The following is a 16,341-nucleotide window of genomic DNA, read 5'->3' as shown; positions in this document are numbered from 1 at the left end:
GTCCATGGAAGCTCCTGACTTCATTGACATTCTTTAGGGTTGGCCAATCTCTAATAGCTCTCACCTTTTTCTCATCCACATGGATCCCTTGAGTACCTATAACAAAACCAAGAAACACAATAGAATGGACAAAAAGAGCATTTTTAAAAATTAGCATATAAGCTATTCTCCCTAAGAGTTTGAAACACCTCATGCAAGTCAATAACATGGTCATCTATTGTTCTACTATAGACAAGAATATCATCAAAGTAGACAACCACAAACTTCCCAATAAATGAACAAAAAACACGATTCATCAAGGTCATGAAAGTACTAGTTAACCCAAAAGACATAATTAACCATTCATACAATCCAAATTTAGTTTTAAATGTTGTTTTCTGTCACATCTCCTTTAATATCCCATTATACATCAATTAGAACTATTAGAACATGTTTTGCAACATTTCTAGATGAAAAATTTCAGTTTCAAAATTTCACATTTACTTCTGTCCGTACACTGTTCATCCAAATTTGGGTCAACTTTGAAAATTCATAACTAACTCTAGAAAAATCAAAACAAGGTGGTTCTAATTTTTACACGAAGCTTGGTAGGAGTTCTATAGAGAAAAAAATATTTATTGGACTCAATTCCATCCAAAAAAGCACCAGAAAATTTGACAAAATGTACTATAAATATGGTCAATTTTCTAATTTCTAATATTTCTGCACAACTTTGGAAGGGCATAACTCTAAGCATAAAACTTGATTTTAGTGGTTTACCACATGTTTTAAAGCTAAAAATAAGATCTATGAGCTTGTAAAATTTCATGCCAAAACTCTAACAATTGCTCATTATTTTATGTGTCACAAAATCAGTCATTTTTAGGGTATTTTTATCCCCTAATTCTATTTTCTTTAATTTTTATTCCCCTTTTTTCTTGTCCTTAACCTTGTGTCATTATACCCTTCAATATTCCAATATTAGGGTATGTCATATAAATGTAATTTACATCATGTTATCATTCATAATCTTTTACAAATTAACATCAAACTCATTGAAACATTACACAATTTTCCAAAATGTCATGAATTCCCTATTGCTCCTTCATCCCAAAAGCATTTCCTTGCCCTTACCATCAGATGCATCATTCCCTATTTAAGACATAATTTAACATAGGAGGAGTGAGATTTCAAGGAAATCTCAGTAGCATTTGAATTACAATTATCATGAAAATCAAGTAAGTTACAATGTGACATGTTATAGAACTTCAAGACATTCTCAAGTCACATAAAATCATACTTAATCTCATGCTAGGAGAGGAACATCAATACTCCCATATTAACACAATTCAACGCATTTGGCCAAAGCATAAACCAAGGTTATTCAACTAACCAAAATCACAACACAAGTTCCTTAATCCAAGCAAACAACAAATCACATTAAACAAGCAAGATATACAATCAAATTATAATTCAAAGCTACCTTTTGTTACTTGTCCAATTTGATTACTTCAAGCGAGAATGATCTTCCATACTCCCTTCTCACAAAGCCTATTAAACCAAGAATAAAAATAGGCCACATTAATTACCAAACAACTATATACAATTCTTAAACTTCAACTTAACAATTTCTTCCTTTTTTTTTTAGATCTTTAACAAAATGATTCCTCCTTTAGAATCAATAACCTCATGACTCATTCTTACATAATTTTTTATGAGGAATTCAAATATGAAATCAGATTTTTGAAATTCACACTCTTTCCCCATGAACTTGGTTTGGCCGAATAGGAGGTTATAACTTCCAAATTTTTTTTGATTCCAATGATTCTAAACACTTCGCAACCATATATCCCTACACAAAAACATGTTTTAAAGCCATTGGAATCATTAAATCAAGCCAAAACAATTTGCTCCTCTATGAACAGTGCTTGGCTGAACCTCCCTCCTAAAACCCTAACTTTGATTTTCTTCCAAAAATCAATCCATACACCATTTAATCCTACTTATTCAACTTGATTATTAAGGTTTCTATCCTTCCCTAAGTGCCACATGATCCAGCAAAATTGGACAGCATTTTCCCATGATTTTCCACGCTAAAAACTCTAACCAATCAAGCTTGAAATTTAGGGGTAAGGATGCTTAAACATACCTTGATGTTTTCTTGACATAAGTTAGATGATTCCTTGCCTAAAACACTTGAAAACTTCAAAGGAATAGGGCTGGAGCTACAGTGACAGAGTTTCCTCTTATTTTTCCAAATTTTCTTACATTTATTTGTATTTTCCAAGGGGTACTTATAGAAAAATTGGTTTGCCCTTCTCCCTCCTTGTTTGGTTGAAAATGGACACCTCATGGCGGTTATGTGGCAGTCATCAAGTGCCAAAATAATCAGATCATCCCAAGTGGCCATAATCTAGATTATTCCAACATTTATCCCTTAATTTTGCATTTATTTTAATTAATTTTAGTGGGGTCTGGAAGCTACACGAAATTGGGCCCTTATTGGGCTTAATGTGGGCCCCACAAAAGACTTGGGCTGGTCCAAAAAGCTGGCTCACAAACCAAATCATTATTTCAAACCAATTTAAAACTTCATCAGTTACTATTCACTAGTAACATTTTATAATTTTTCCAGGCCTCCAAAAATTTATTTCTCTTCATGATAATTCACCTTTTAATATAAGAATATGATCTGAAAATTTTTAGAATTTTTTGCCACCTCTAGGTATCTATATTGAATTTTCTCCGATTAGGCCTTTATCAGTGTCATTACGTGCAAAATAAATTTCCTAAAATTTATTCCTGAGTTTTCAAGTCCTAAAACTAATGTTATAAATTGAAATAAATATTTATATGATTTATCCATATTTTTTTCAAATTTATTGAGGCCTCCAACCACTTAAAATAATTATTTTCCTCTTATTTTTCAATATTTTCCCGGAAAACCTCTGTTTACAAGAAATTTCATAATAATTTGCTTTCACTGTTATTTCACCTTTTGGGCCTCAACCGAGTTTTGAAAACTTCTAATTTATACTTTTCCTATTTTTTTTAGGAATTTTCTAGAATTTTTCTCAAATTTTCCCATTTTGTCCTTCCTAGACTAATAATTACGAAAATGCCAACCCGGACCTTGTCAGGGCTTCACATCAAAAGTTGTTTCGTCTCCTCATCTAGTTCCTACATTGCCCCTTATCCAAATTTTTTAATCCCCTATAACTAGGTGAAAATTTTTGGGATGTGACATTTTCCATTCATCTCCCTCTTTTATGCGAATTTGATGATAATTGCTCCTAAGATCAATTTTAGAGAATAAAGTAGCACTATGCAACTCATCTAACATGTCATCTAATCTAGGAATGGGGTAGCGATACTTAACTGTTATTTTGTTTATGGCTCTATAATCAACACACATTCACCACGAACCATCTTTTTTTAGGCACTAAGAGTACTGAAACAGCATATGGGCTCAAGCTTTCTCTTACAAAGCCTTTCCTCATAAGCTTTCTGGTGAGAACCCACAAGAAAAAAATCCCACGAACCCACAGCCAATCTGAATATACGCACCCCAAGAACGTAAACAAAGGTCTAGTGATCCACTTGAACCCTTGAACACGGGAGAACAAGGACCCGAAGTGTTGAAAGACGCCACAAGGTTGATCAAGCCTTGATAAGTCTGTTAGTTCAATGAAGAACCCTAAAGAGAACCCCTCTCAAGTCAGAAATTGCAAAATGCAAGTTTTTCATTCAAATTCCAAATCTGCTGCCAAAATGAGGGTTACAATATCTTATAGAGGATACATTCAAGATCTGACCTAAAAAGCATTAAATGCAATCTAGAAAATCAAAATATAATAAATTCATAAGGACTTGATTTAGGTAACTTGGAAATTCAAAAGTCAAATCTGCCAACTAATTATGAATTTTCGCTCAAATGCATTTAATGAAATATAATCAGCATATCAAGCCCAAAATATGATTAATTAGGCCCAAATGAGTCTTCTCATGTGTTGTACTTGATCCAAGCTCCTTAAATTGAAGTTTCCAAGCCCAAGATATGATCAGTAGCTCCATTTTCAGCCCAAATGACATTAGTGACGTCCTCAGCATTTTTATCCAGATTTGATACTCCAACAAATGCCATTTGCGTTGTCAAGGTGTCTTGCACTAGCCCACTCAAAGCTTCCTTAATTCTTTTAGCTCTTGCTCTTGTGATTGGTCCAGTTGGGATTTGCAATGGATCATTGGAAGTTGAGGAGTTAGCTTGTTGTATCGCATCACTTTCTCTTTAGTTTCCTGAAGATTGGCTCTATAAGAAGGTCTATTAGGTAGAGAAGCTACAGGAATAAAATCAATACTATGCTCAATTCCTCTTAAGGGAGGAAGCCCATCAGGTATCTCTTCTGAGAATAAATCACCAAATTCCTGTAACAAAGACATAAACACTAGAGGGCAAAGAGGATGATGAAGCCTTGTCATTAGGTGCTCTCAAAAATGCTAGAATTAAGCTTAGAAGTATAGTGGCTCAACCCTAGGTCGATTCACAAGGAGGCCTACTTTTTCAGGATTTGTGTTAATCAAGTGCCTTCGTAAATTATTATTAGTGAAAGCGATCTGATTATATCTAATTGAATTAACTATCTATTCTACCTTTTATATTGATTTTCTGGTTTAAGATGAGTGATGAATGACAGTAGCGGGAAGTATGAGAGAAATGTAGTGGTGATTCTTCCCAAGAGTGTGGCTTCACCTTCATCACCTCATAAAATAAGGAGCTGATTGAAATCAAGAGAAAATATGCAGTGAATTATAAATGGATGAATCAAAAATTCTCAAGATAACATCAACCGATAGTTACAGTAAATCAATCAACTTAATCACAATACCAAGTCAAACTAGACTCAATAGTCCGATCAAATCTATTAAGAATCTAAGAATACACCATCAATACATCACATTACAATCTGAATACAAAGTTCCTCAAGATGAGCAATCTAAATCTAATCTAAAATCACAATCAATTAATATAACCATATGAGCTAATCGTGAATCTAGGAAGAGACAAACTCCCCTGTCAAAGCAATGACTCTGGTTTAGCTTCACATCTTAGGAAGGATGAACGCTTAGCCGCTCATGGATGGAAGGAGAACTACACCGAGACGCTCCTAAATCACCATGGTAGAAGCTCGAAGGAAGAAGATGAAATGATGGTGGAGATGTGAGATAGAGAATCTGAGAGTGACGATGATAGCGAGGTTTAGAGATGGAGTGGGAAGTGACCAAAAGATGGTGATTTGAAGTCAGGTGGTCGAAGTGGTTTTGAATCCCTAATCTGAAGGCTCCATCAAAACGATGAGTTTTGATTACTCAAGTCCTTACTCATATGTCCTCTCTCCCAAGTGTCCTGCAGATTAAATCCAAATAAAATGTAATTAAAATAATAAGATACTTAAGGGTTTTAGGAAGTGATTAAATAGGCCAAATTAACAAGTAATTCATAAAACCACTCCTAAGCACAAAATAACTTCTAATCAGGTCTACTTAGCCCACTTAAGGTGCCAAAAACCGAGGATTTGATGTGTTTATTTTATACAAAATATGGACTTATCAAATTCCTAATATTCTATAAATTCTAATAAAATTCTTCTATAACTAATAATATTATATATTCTACAAATAAAAAAAGAATAGAAGAAGAAGAAGAAGAAGATAAAGAAGGAGAAGATGTCTCATCAATATGTATATTATCAATATTCTATATTTAGAATGATTATCTAAGTTCATATTAGTAGAAAGATGCTTAATATCTTGGCAAGACTTACTGCTCAAAGGATTAAGGTTAGCATAATTCTCATGAACTTGGGTGGTATCATTTTCAGCACAAGAAGATGCATCATGATCAAGAATAAAATCAATTCCATTGCTAAATGCATTCTTTTGATGTTCAAGAACTAATTGCCATCTTTGATCAAAGCATTTTTCACACATATAAGGTACTTCATAGGAGCATGGCACAGATTTGGTAAATACAGTACCCTCATGAATTCTAGCACCAGAACATGGATCATTATGCAAATTCTCACTAAAATCTGCATGTAAGGGTACAAAATTGCTATCATTCTCATGCTCCTCTAAACTACAACCATAAGAAGTAATAGATATGTCATTAATAGGCTCAAACATATGATGGGATTCAATATTCATTTCTTCATCCACCTCTTCATTACTTAAAGCACATGCTTTACTAAGAGTAGAAGTAACTAAAGAAACATCAAATCCAAGAGTAGATGAAGAGTTATTATCAAGAACAGAGGATGCAGTTTCTGTATTTAGAGTATGTTCTTCTTCATACATTGATTTACCTTCTCAGCTTCAGATTCAATCCAAGTTACATGGTTCCTAATCTTCTCCATGATTCTAACATTCTCTCTAATTCCTCTTTGAACTCATCTGACAGTCTATAGGCTATGTGAGCCTAAACAGTCATAGAGGCTTCTAAGAATATTAACCTGTTCAAAGTTTGGAATGGCAAAGGGTGAGGTGCAATCAGCTGCACTAAAAGAGTTTAACCAAGCCATGGATTATGTAAATATGGATAGATCCCAATCAGTTCAAGTAATCCAGTAATGCTGTCAAAGCCGCATAGATATTCTAGGCAAAAATTTAACAATACACACAATAGCACAGCTGAAACAAATTAAAGAGCCAATTAACCAACCAAATATCCTTTGAGCAGAAATTTATTTAGATACATAAAATGTTCAGTTCATGAAAAATGTGTAAGATTTCATAAAAATTGGCACATAACAGCAAATTCTTCATAGTTCAGAATCAGACTTGGGGATTTTAGAGAAAAGGGATCCACGTCACTTCAAATTGACCAGGTCAAGCAGTAAACAACTTCAATACCCTACTCAAGTAAGTGCACGAACAGCAAGCACAATGCAACCAGCTTCAGGTAATTTTTTTTCTCTGTTTGTTTGAAAAGAAGACAGCACAATGATGATGTATAAAACTCAAAATTCTAGCCACAATTAAGTAACTCACCAAACAAGCTCCATGGAAAAGAGGTACTCAACGTTCAGAAATTTCCACAAAAATTCCAGAAGCCAGAATCAAATCTAAACAAATAGATAACAACTAAAAACAAGTAAAAACTGACACTAAACCAACTAAAATTCCTGAGCAATTGTGTCTTCCTGGCAACAGTGCCAATTTGATAAAGCCTTGTCATTAGGGGCTCTCAAAAATACTAAAATTAAGCTTAGAAGTACAGTGGCTCAACTCTAGGTTGATTCACAAGGAGGCCTATTGTTTAGGATTTTTGTTAATTAAATGTGTCACGCCTTCTTTATTATCTTATTATATATTCATTGGAACCATTTAAAGTCATTATACAAGGCTGAAGGGTGGAAAATTTTCAACTTTAAAATTTCCTTTTTCAGATTTTCATACACTATTCACAGCAATTTAGGCTAACTTTGAAAATTCATAACTAATTATAGAAAAATCAAAATGAAACAGTTCTAGGGTCTATGGAAAGCTCTTGACATGACCTTTAAAGAAAAAACACTCATTCATATTTAGATCTCATGCATCAATGCCAGATTTTATTCAAAATGGTACTATTTATTTGGTCATTTTTTAATTTTTCAGGACTTATATCCAACTTTGGAATGGCATAACTTTTTGTACAAAACTCCAAATTTAATGAGTTACCACTTATTTTAAAGCTAAAAATGAGATCTATAAGTATGGTGAGTTTCAGATCTAGATTCATCCAATTGCTCAAAATCATATTGGTCAAACTTTGCTCCCAAAAATTCAACCTTTATCCTTTTTTCATACCATTCTTACCTTTTCTTTTCCTTTTCTTTTCATCTAGCTTTTCTAATCATATGAAACATACGTAATCATGATTCCTTAGCCAATTATTCACATGTAAGGCACCCTTATCACTGATACAACACTTCGATATAATTTCATAGTATTATTTCAACAACAATAAACTTCCTTCTCTTCCAAGTGAATCCCTTTTCTTTCTCCTTGCTCTCAGTGACACCACCTGGGATTCCTATTATTGTTTATACATTGAGGGGAGTGAGATTTCATTGAAATCTCAGTGATGGAGGGGCATGGTGTGATTAAGAGCATTGGCAAGGAGCCCAAACAAAGAAGTCTAACATTCCAAAACATCCATCACAAGGCATTGGAGGCCCAATGACAAGAGCAAGGACCAAAGCTATGAAGGAGGCCCTAAATTATCTAATAAGAGAGCTAAAAGAGCTGGAGCCCATTTATTTAGAACAAGCACATTTTAATGAGCCAAAAAGGAGTCCAAAAATGGTGGTCACATTGCTAGAAGCCCAACAAGATGATGTACAAGGCCCATGTGGGGTTCAGATTGAAGAATTCACTTAAAATACCATGTGACAAGCATGTGCCTTGGACAAGGATCATAAGTGACGTCCAAGAATCTTCAAGAAGGCATCATTATGAGTTGATTATGATTTAAATTCGTTTTTTTGGTCAAGGAGTGTTCTAGAAAATCATGTTTTGATCTACTTTCCTATTTTTAAATAGCAAACGTGTTCTTAAAGTTTAAGTTATTTCCATTTATTTCTATGTAATAAATGGTGCCTCCCATAGTCAAATAATCATTAATGAGGCATCATCCCTAGCATTTACGTCTTAGGATGCTGATTCTAGAGTGTTCTATTGTTGCCTATATATAGGCTACGTTTTTTGTAATTGAATTAAGACTTAGATGAATGAGAATTGAGTTTATTTCTCTTCGTGTGAGCTTTGCTTATTTCTCTCATTGTATTCTCATGAGAATACTTGACAGTATCAAGGGGTTGATCAACCTTGTGGTGTCGTTGTGGCTAGGGTTGTAAGAGACAGGTTCTCTTAAGGTCCTACCTAGATCAACCGTCCGTTCATTACTTGATTTTAGCCGGTCTGTTCGTTCCTCTCATATCACTCAGTAGTAGTGAATTACAATTATCATGTAAATCAACAAATTCACATTGACATATTTCTATGTATTTGGCCAAAGCACAAACAAATGTCATAAAGTCAATCATTATCACTGCATAAATTCTTCAATCCAATCAATCAACATAATCACATTAAACAAGCAAGATAAATAATCAAATTGTAAATCAATGCTACCTTTTAATACTTGATAGTTTCGGTCTCCTCAAGGGATAATGATTCTTCTTGTTTTCTCCTCACAAAGCCTATTAATTCAAGCATAAATATAAGCTATATTAATAACCAAACCACTTAAATATAGTCTTTTATCTTTAACTTAACATTTTCCCCCTTTTTCTTTGATTTTTAACAAAATAATTCCTCCATTATAATCAATGATCTCTTAACTCAATCCTACACAATTTTTCATGAAGAATCCAAATACTCAATCATTTTTTCAAAAATCAAACTCCTTCCCTATGAAATTATAGTGGCCGACTAGGGGGTTCAAGCTTCCAAAAATCTCATTTTTTATTCTAATGATTCTAAATACTTTCTAATAGCATATCCCTATACAAAAACACATTTTAAACCCATTAGAATCATTAAATTAATGCAAAACAAACTCTTTCGGCAAGAACACCCCTTGGCTGAAATGAACATACATGGCCTTTGGTTGATTTTATTCCAAAAACCAATTTATACACCACTTAAACAAGCCTGTTCCATATCATATTTAAGATTTCTATCCTTCTCTAATAGCGAACCATGTCAACCAAATTTGTGCAGCATTTTCTCTTAATTTTTCAAGCCAAAAGCCCTAACTAACTAGCTTGAAACTTAGGGATAAGAAAGCTTAAGCATGCCTTGATGTTTTTAAGTACAAAAACGTAGCCTATATATAGGCAACCATAGAATACTCTAGAATCAGCATCTTAAGACATAAATGCTAGGGATGATCAATCCCTTGATATTGTCAAGTTTTCTCACGATAATACAAGGATGCAAGCAAAGCTCACACGGAGAGAAATAAACTCAGTTCTCATTCATCTAAGTCTTCATTTTAAGTACAAAAATGTAGCCTATATATAGGCAATCAAGGGATGGAAATAAGGAAGAAAGAATGAGGAGAATGGAAACAAAAAGAAAACGGAAGCAATAGAGAAAGCAAAAAAAATGAAAACACCAAAAGGCTATGAAAGCTAACAAACCTTAGCTCTGATGCCACTTGATATGAGGGGGGAATGAACGGACCGGCTAGAATCAAGTAACGAACAGACGGTTGATCCAGGTAGGACCTTAAGAGAACCTGTCTCTTACAACCATAGCCATGAAGACACCACAAGGTTGATCAATCTCTTGATACTGTCGAGTATTCTCACGAGAATACAAGGATGCAAGCAAAGCTTACACGGAGAGAAATAAACTCAGTTCTCATTCATCCAAGTCTTCATTTTAAGTACAAAAACGTAGCCTATATATAGGCAACCATATAACACTCTAGAATTGGCATCTTAAGACATAAATGCTAGGGATGATGCCTCATTAATGATTATTTGACTATGGGAGCCACTGTTTATTACATAGAAATAAAAGGAAATAATTTAAACTTCAAGAACAAGTCTGCTGCTTAAAAATAAGAAACTGTAAAATAGGAAACTAATTGAAACAAACAGAATCCTAATTAAATGTCGGTAATATCACTCTTGATGCTTCTTGAATCTTCTTGGACCTTCCAAATGGACCTTCATTGCTATTCACGTCCAAAAGCATAAATGGGCCTTTTAGACATTCATTTGGACTTGAATGTGGTTGAATCACGTTTTGGAATTCTCATGGTCCATAGCACAATGCATTTGGGCCCCAATTTAAAAGGTTATAGCTCCAATGGACTCCTCCATGCATATATAATTGTGTTGGGCCTCCAACAACATGGAAATTGGCTTCAAATGCTGCTTTTGGTCTCTTAGAATGTGCTCCTATCTTTCTCAAAGTCTGAATGTTCATACTCCGATGACTTATATACCATGGTGGTTTTCGGGGCGGCCTTCCATATGTCACGTTAAGCTGTATGTATCCATGTCATCATCCAAGGAACGATCCATGTCCTCCTCCACGTAAGCATTCTTGAGCTATAAATCCTGTGAACACTCTGGAGGGCTTGTTGGCCTTCTAACTGAATGAGTGCTATTTGGGCTTCATGACCTTCATATTCAATGCCTCCTGGTATGCTATCATTCCCTCGCTTTTCAAAAAGATTCGCCCTCGAATCTTGACCTGGATCAAAAGAAAAGAAGTTAGAATTTGCAAAAACAATTTGAAAACAATACTTACTGAGTAGAAGAATCATGTAAGTTATGTTATGGGTCCCAGCAAGATCTTGAAAAGGATCTTGATACCTTGAAGTCACATGAAGATACTCTAATATTGGAAGCTGGTGAAAATTGCTTTAGGTTAGAAATCTTTTCTTTCTCACGTGCACCCAAATATAAATGATCATGTGTATCCCTTGTGCACTTACAAAATAACCTAAAGCAACAACAATATCTAGGTAACAAGAAAGCCTCTTAACTACAATATGCATATGATAAGAATGCCTATGAACAACAAAAGTCATGCTACAATTAAAATCCAATGTGTGAAGTTTAAGGCATCTTAAAGACAATGAGTCTTCAGGAATAACAAGATTTAGGTCATCAAAATGTGTTTCAATATTGTTTAAATGAAATGAGAATCCATCAGACGGCTCTTTAGGAATCAGATTGACTACCTGCAACACACTAGAATCACAAGACAAATAATGATTAAGATGGTTAGGAATCAAAGGAATATCCTTGCAATCACTCTTAATCTCTTTTTTCTCAAAATTCTTTTCATCTTTCTTTTCACTCAAATCAACACTCTCATTTTTCCTCTCATTATTTTGACAATATTGAGATACTTCACTTGTTTCTTTACTCAAACTCTCTTCTTTTTCACAGTTATCCACAACACTGGAGTCAATGCCATTTGAGTTGTATGTGGAGATGAGATCTTTCTCTTGATCATTCTTCTTTGAGGAGGAGCATTGTCTTTTCTTGAGTTCTTTTTCATGCTTGCTAAGTAGAGGAACCAAACCTTCAATCCCCAAGAAACTGTACATTTTTGCAACACGGGCCAATCTAGGATTAAGCCCGCGTATAAAACGATCCATAATGGCTTCTGGAGTCTCTTTCACACCAGCTGTAATGATGGCTAACTCCATCTGTTGTAATAATTCTCAACATTTAAGGAGCCTTGTTTCATCTCCTGCAACCTTCTATATAAATCTCTTTTAATCTTGGAGTTGCGCTTAGACTTCAACTGGTCTACTTCAGTATTTAGTTGCTGAACTTCTTTTAGAAAAGACTTGAGATCTTCCCCAAGCTCTTTATAGCCACACATTTTTTTTATGCCTAAAAGATTAGAAACAGAGAGAAAATAGACCTTACCACTCTCTACTCACATGTATCACTCAAAATAATTTATGCCACTCGTGTTTTGCTTTAATTTGGCTTTTAAATTGATGTATAACATTCTTGCCTTTTACCTCTCAAGCTTGCCTCCTATATAATATTCTTGATTGAAACTCAATAAAATCAAGAGACAATGTTAATTTGTGGCAATCTTCAAACCCAGAATTGGTAAGAAACTATGGAAGAAAGTAAAGGAATATGGGATAAAAAAGTAGGGGATAAAGAAAACTTCCAAGAAAAGTATATGATGAAAAAAAATATATGGATAATGATAGGAGAGGAAAAAACGTATAGAAAGAGGACAGAAAAATTATAGACACAAATATGTGTGTGGAAAGAAAGGAAAGTAGGAACAAAGTATTTAGGAAAGGTACTAACTTGAGATAATTTTAGAAAAGTAAGTACCTTGCAAGAAAAGAACGCAAATTAGGCAAGTAGTATGAAAATGAAGGAAAAGGAATAGGAAACAAAAGAAAGAAGAAAACTTAAAGAAAGAAAATAGAAAAGTAGTATGGAAAGGAAAGGAATTCAAAATAGGAAAGTAGAAATAGGAAAATAGGAGTCTTATCACCCAAGTATAAAGATTTAGGAAATTAATTGTGACTTGCAATGGAAGCTCTTTCAAATTAGGAAACTTGCCTCTTATGCTGCAATCTCCAAAATCTGAAACTCTTTCCTTTTTTTTTGACTTTCAAATTTTCTTTTAGCAATTCTGCAGCCTTTTTTTCTTTTTTCTTTTTTGTTTCAACACAACAGCACTTTTTTTTTCCTTTTTTTTCACGAATTCTTTTTTGCTAGTCAAAAGAACAAAGCAAGTCAAATGAAACAACAAACAATGGGTAGGAAGGAGACGAAAAGAAAAAAAACACAAGGGATGGAAATAAGGAAGAAAGGAGGAAGACAGAATGAGGAGAATGGAAACGAAAAGAAAACAGAAGCAATAGAGAAAGCAAAAAAAGATGAAAACACCAAAAGGATAGAACTTGAAAGCTAGCAAACCTTAGCTCTGATGCCACTTGATATGAGGGGGGAACGAATGGACCCTCTAGAATCAAGTAACGAACGGATGGTTAATCCAGGTAGGACCTTAAGAGAACCTGTCTCTTACAACCCTAGTCATAAAGACACCACAACGTTGATCAATCCCTTCATACTGTCGAGTATTCTCACGCAAAGAGAAATAAACTCAGTTCTTATTCATCCAAGTCTTCATTTTAAGTACAAAAACGTAGCCTATATATAGGCAACCATAGAACACTCTAGAATCAGCATCTTAAGACATAAATGCTAGGGATGATGCCTCATTAATGATTATTTGACTATGGGAGGCACCATTTATTACATAGAAATAAAAGGAAATAACTTAAACTTCAAGAACAAGTTTGCTGCTTAAAAATAAGAAACTGTAAAATAGGAAACTAATTAAAACAAATAGAATCCTAATTAAATGTCGGTAATATCACTCTTGATGCTTCTTGAATCTTCTGACCTTCCAAATGGACCTTGATATGAGGGGACATACAGACCGGCTAGAATCAAGTAACGGACAGACGGTCGATCTAGGTAGGACCTTAAGAGAACCTGTCTCTTACAACTCTAGCCATGAAGACACCACAAGGTTGATCAATCCCATGATACTGTCGAGTATTCTCACAAGAATACAAGGATGCAGGCAAAGCTCACACTAAGAGAGATAAACTCAATTCTCATTCATCTAAATATGAATTCAATTACAAAAAACGTAGCCTATATATAGGCAACAATAAAACACTCTAGAATCAGCATCCTAAGACATAAATGCTAGGGATGATGCCTCGTTAATGATTATTTGACTATGGGAGGCACCATTTATTACATAGAAATAAAAGGAAATAACTTAAATTTCAAGAACAAGTATGCTATTTAAAAATAGGAAAGCAAATCAAAACATGATCTTCTGGAACACTCCTTGACCAAAAAAACAATTTAAATCATAATCAATTCATAATGAGGCCTTCTTGAAGATTCTTGGATGTCACTTATGACTCTTGTCCAAGGCACATACTTGTCACATGGTATTTTAAATGAATTCTTCAATCTGAACCCCACATGGGCCTTGTACATCATCTTGTTAGGCTTCTAGCAATGTGATCACTATTTTTAGACTCCTTTTAGGCTCATTAAAATGTGCTTCTTCGAAATAAATGGGCTCCAGCTCTTTTAGCTCTCTTATTAGACAATTTAGGGCCTCCTTCATAGCTTTGGTCCTTGCTCTTGTCATTGGGCCTCCAATGCCTTGTAGTGGATCTTTTGGAATGTTGGACTTCTTTGTTTGGGTTCCTTGCCTGTGCTCCTGATCACACCATGCTCCTCCATCATTCCCTCCTTGCTTGAAAGGATTTATCCTCGAATCTGTAACATCAAAGAGAGATAAATCAGCAATATTAAAAGTACCACTAACATTATCATAGGAACTAGGCAAATCTATTTTATAAGCATTGTCATTGATCTGCGCTAAGACTTGGAAAGGGATGTGCCACAATAGAAAATAACAACTTAGTTCGTAGCTTACTCCATAAAGTCCTCCAAAAATGGCTAAGAAACTTCACATCCTTGTCACTCACAATGGTTTTCGACAATCCATGCAACCTAACAATTTCCTTGAAAAACAAGTCAGCAATATGGACTGCATCATTTGTTTTAGAACATGCAATAAAATGAGCCATTTTACTAAATCTATCAACCACAACAAAGACACTATCCTTTCCAGACTGAGACCTAGGCAAACCCGACACAAAATCCATAGAAATATCTACCCAAGGTTGGGAAGGCACAGGTAAAGGGGAATACAAGCCATGACGTTGAACCTTAGACTTTGCATGCTTACATGTGACACATTTGGTGCAAACAGAAATGACATCTTTCCTCATATGAGGCCAATAGAAGTGTTCATGCAAAATAGCTAATGTTTTGTCAACACCAAAGTGACCCATCAAACCACCACCATGAGTTTCTTTTACAAGCAGCTCATGCATAGAGCAATTAGGAATGCACAATTTATCTTTCTTAAAAAGAAACCCATCAAAACTTTAAAAGTCATTCACCCCATGCTTTTCACAAGAAAGCCAAATTTTGGAAAAATCAAAATCAGAGTTATACAACCCTTTTAATAATTCAAATCCAAGTAATCTAGCATGAAGAGAAGTGATAAGAGAATACCTCCTAGAAAGAGCATCAGCAATAACATTCTCTTTACCTTGCTTATGCTTGATCACATAAGGAAACGTCTCTATGAATTCCAACCAGTGAGCATGCCTCTTGTTAAGCTTACCTTGAGACTTTAGAAACTTCAAACTTTCATGATCAGGGTGAATAATGAACTCCTTAGGCCATAAATAATGCTGCCATGTTTCTAAATTTCGTTTTAAAACATAGAGTTCCTTATCATAAGCAGAGTAATTCAAAGAAACTCCACTTAATTTCTCACTGAAGTAGGCAATAGGCCTAGACTCCTGTATTAGAACAGCACCAATACCAATCCCAGAAGCATCACATTCAACTTCAAAAACTTTATTAAAATTAGGTAAACACAAAAGTGGTGCATTGGTTAATTTCTCTCTCAAGGTATTAAAAGTTGTTTCTTGTGTTTCACCCCATTTAAATGTCACATGCTTCTTAACAAGCTCATTTAGAGGTGCAGCAATAGTTGAAAAATCTTTGACAAACCTCCTATAGAAACTTGCTAGTCCATGGAAGCTCCTGACTTCATTGGCATTCTTTAGGGTTGGCCAATCTCTTATAGCTTTCACCTTTTCCTCATCCACACGGATCCCTTGAGCACCTACAACAAAACCAAGAAACACAACAGAATCCATGCAAAAGGAGCATTTTTGAAAATTAGCATATAAGCTAT

The sequence above is a fragment of the Neltuma alba genome, unplaced genomic scaffold, assembly GCF_004799145.2.
Source record: "Neltuma alba isolate B1F8T4 unplaced genomic scaffold, ASM479914v2 tig00010649_pilon, whole genome shotgun sequence".
NCBI classification, from domain to species: Eukaryota; Viridiplantae; Streptophyta; class Magnoliopsida; order Fabales; family Fabaceae; genus Neltuma; species Neltuma alba.
Note: the sequence above shows the minus strand (reverse complement) of the source record.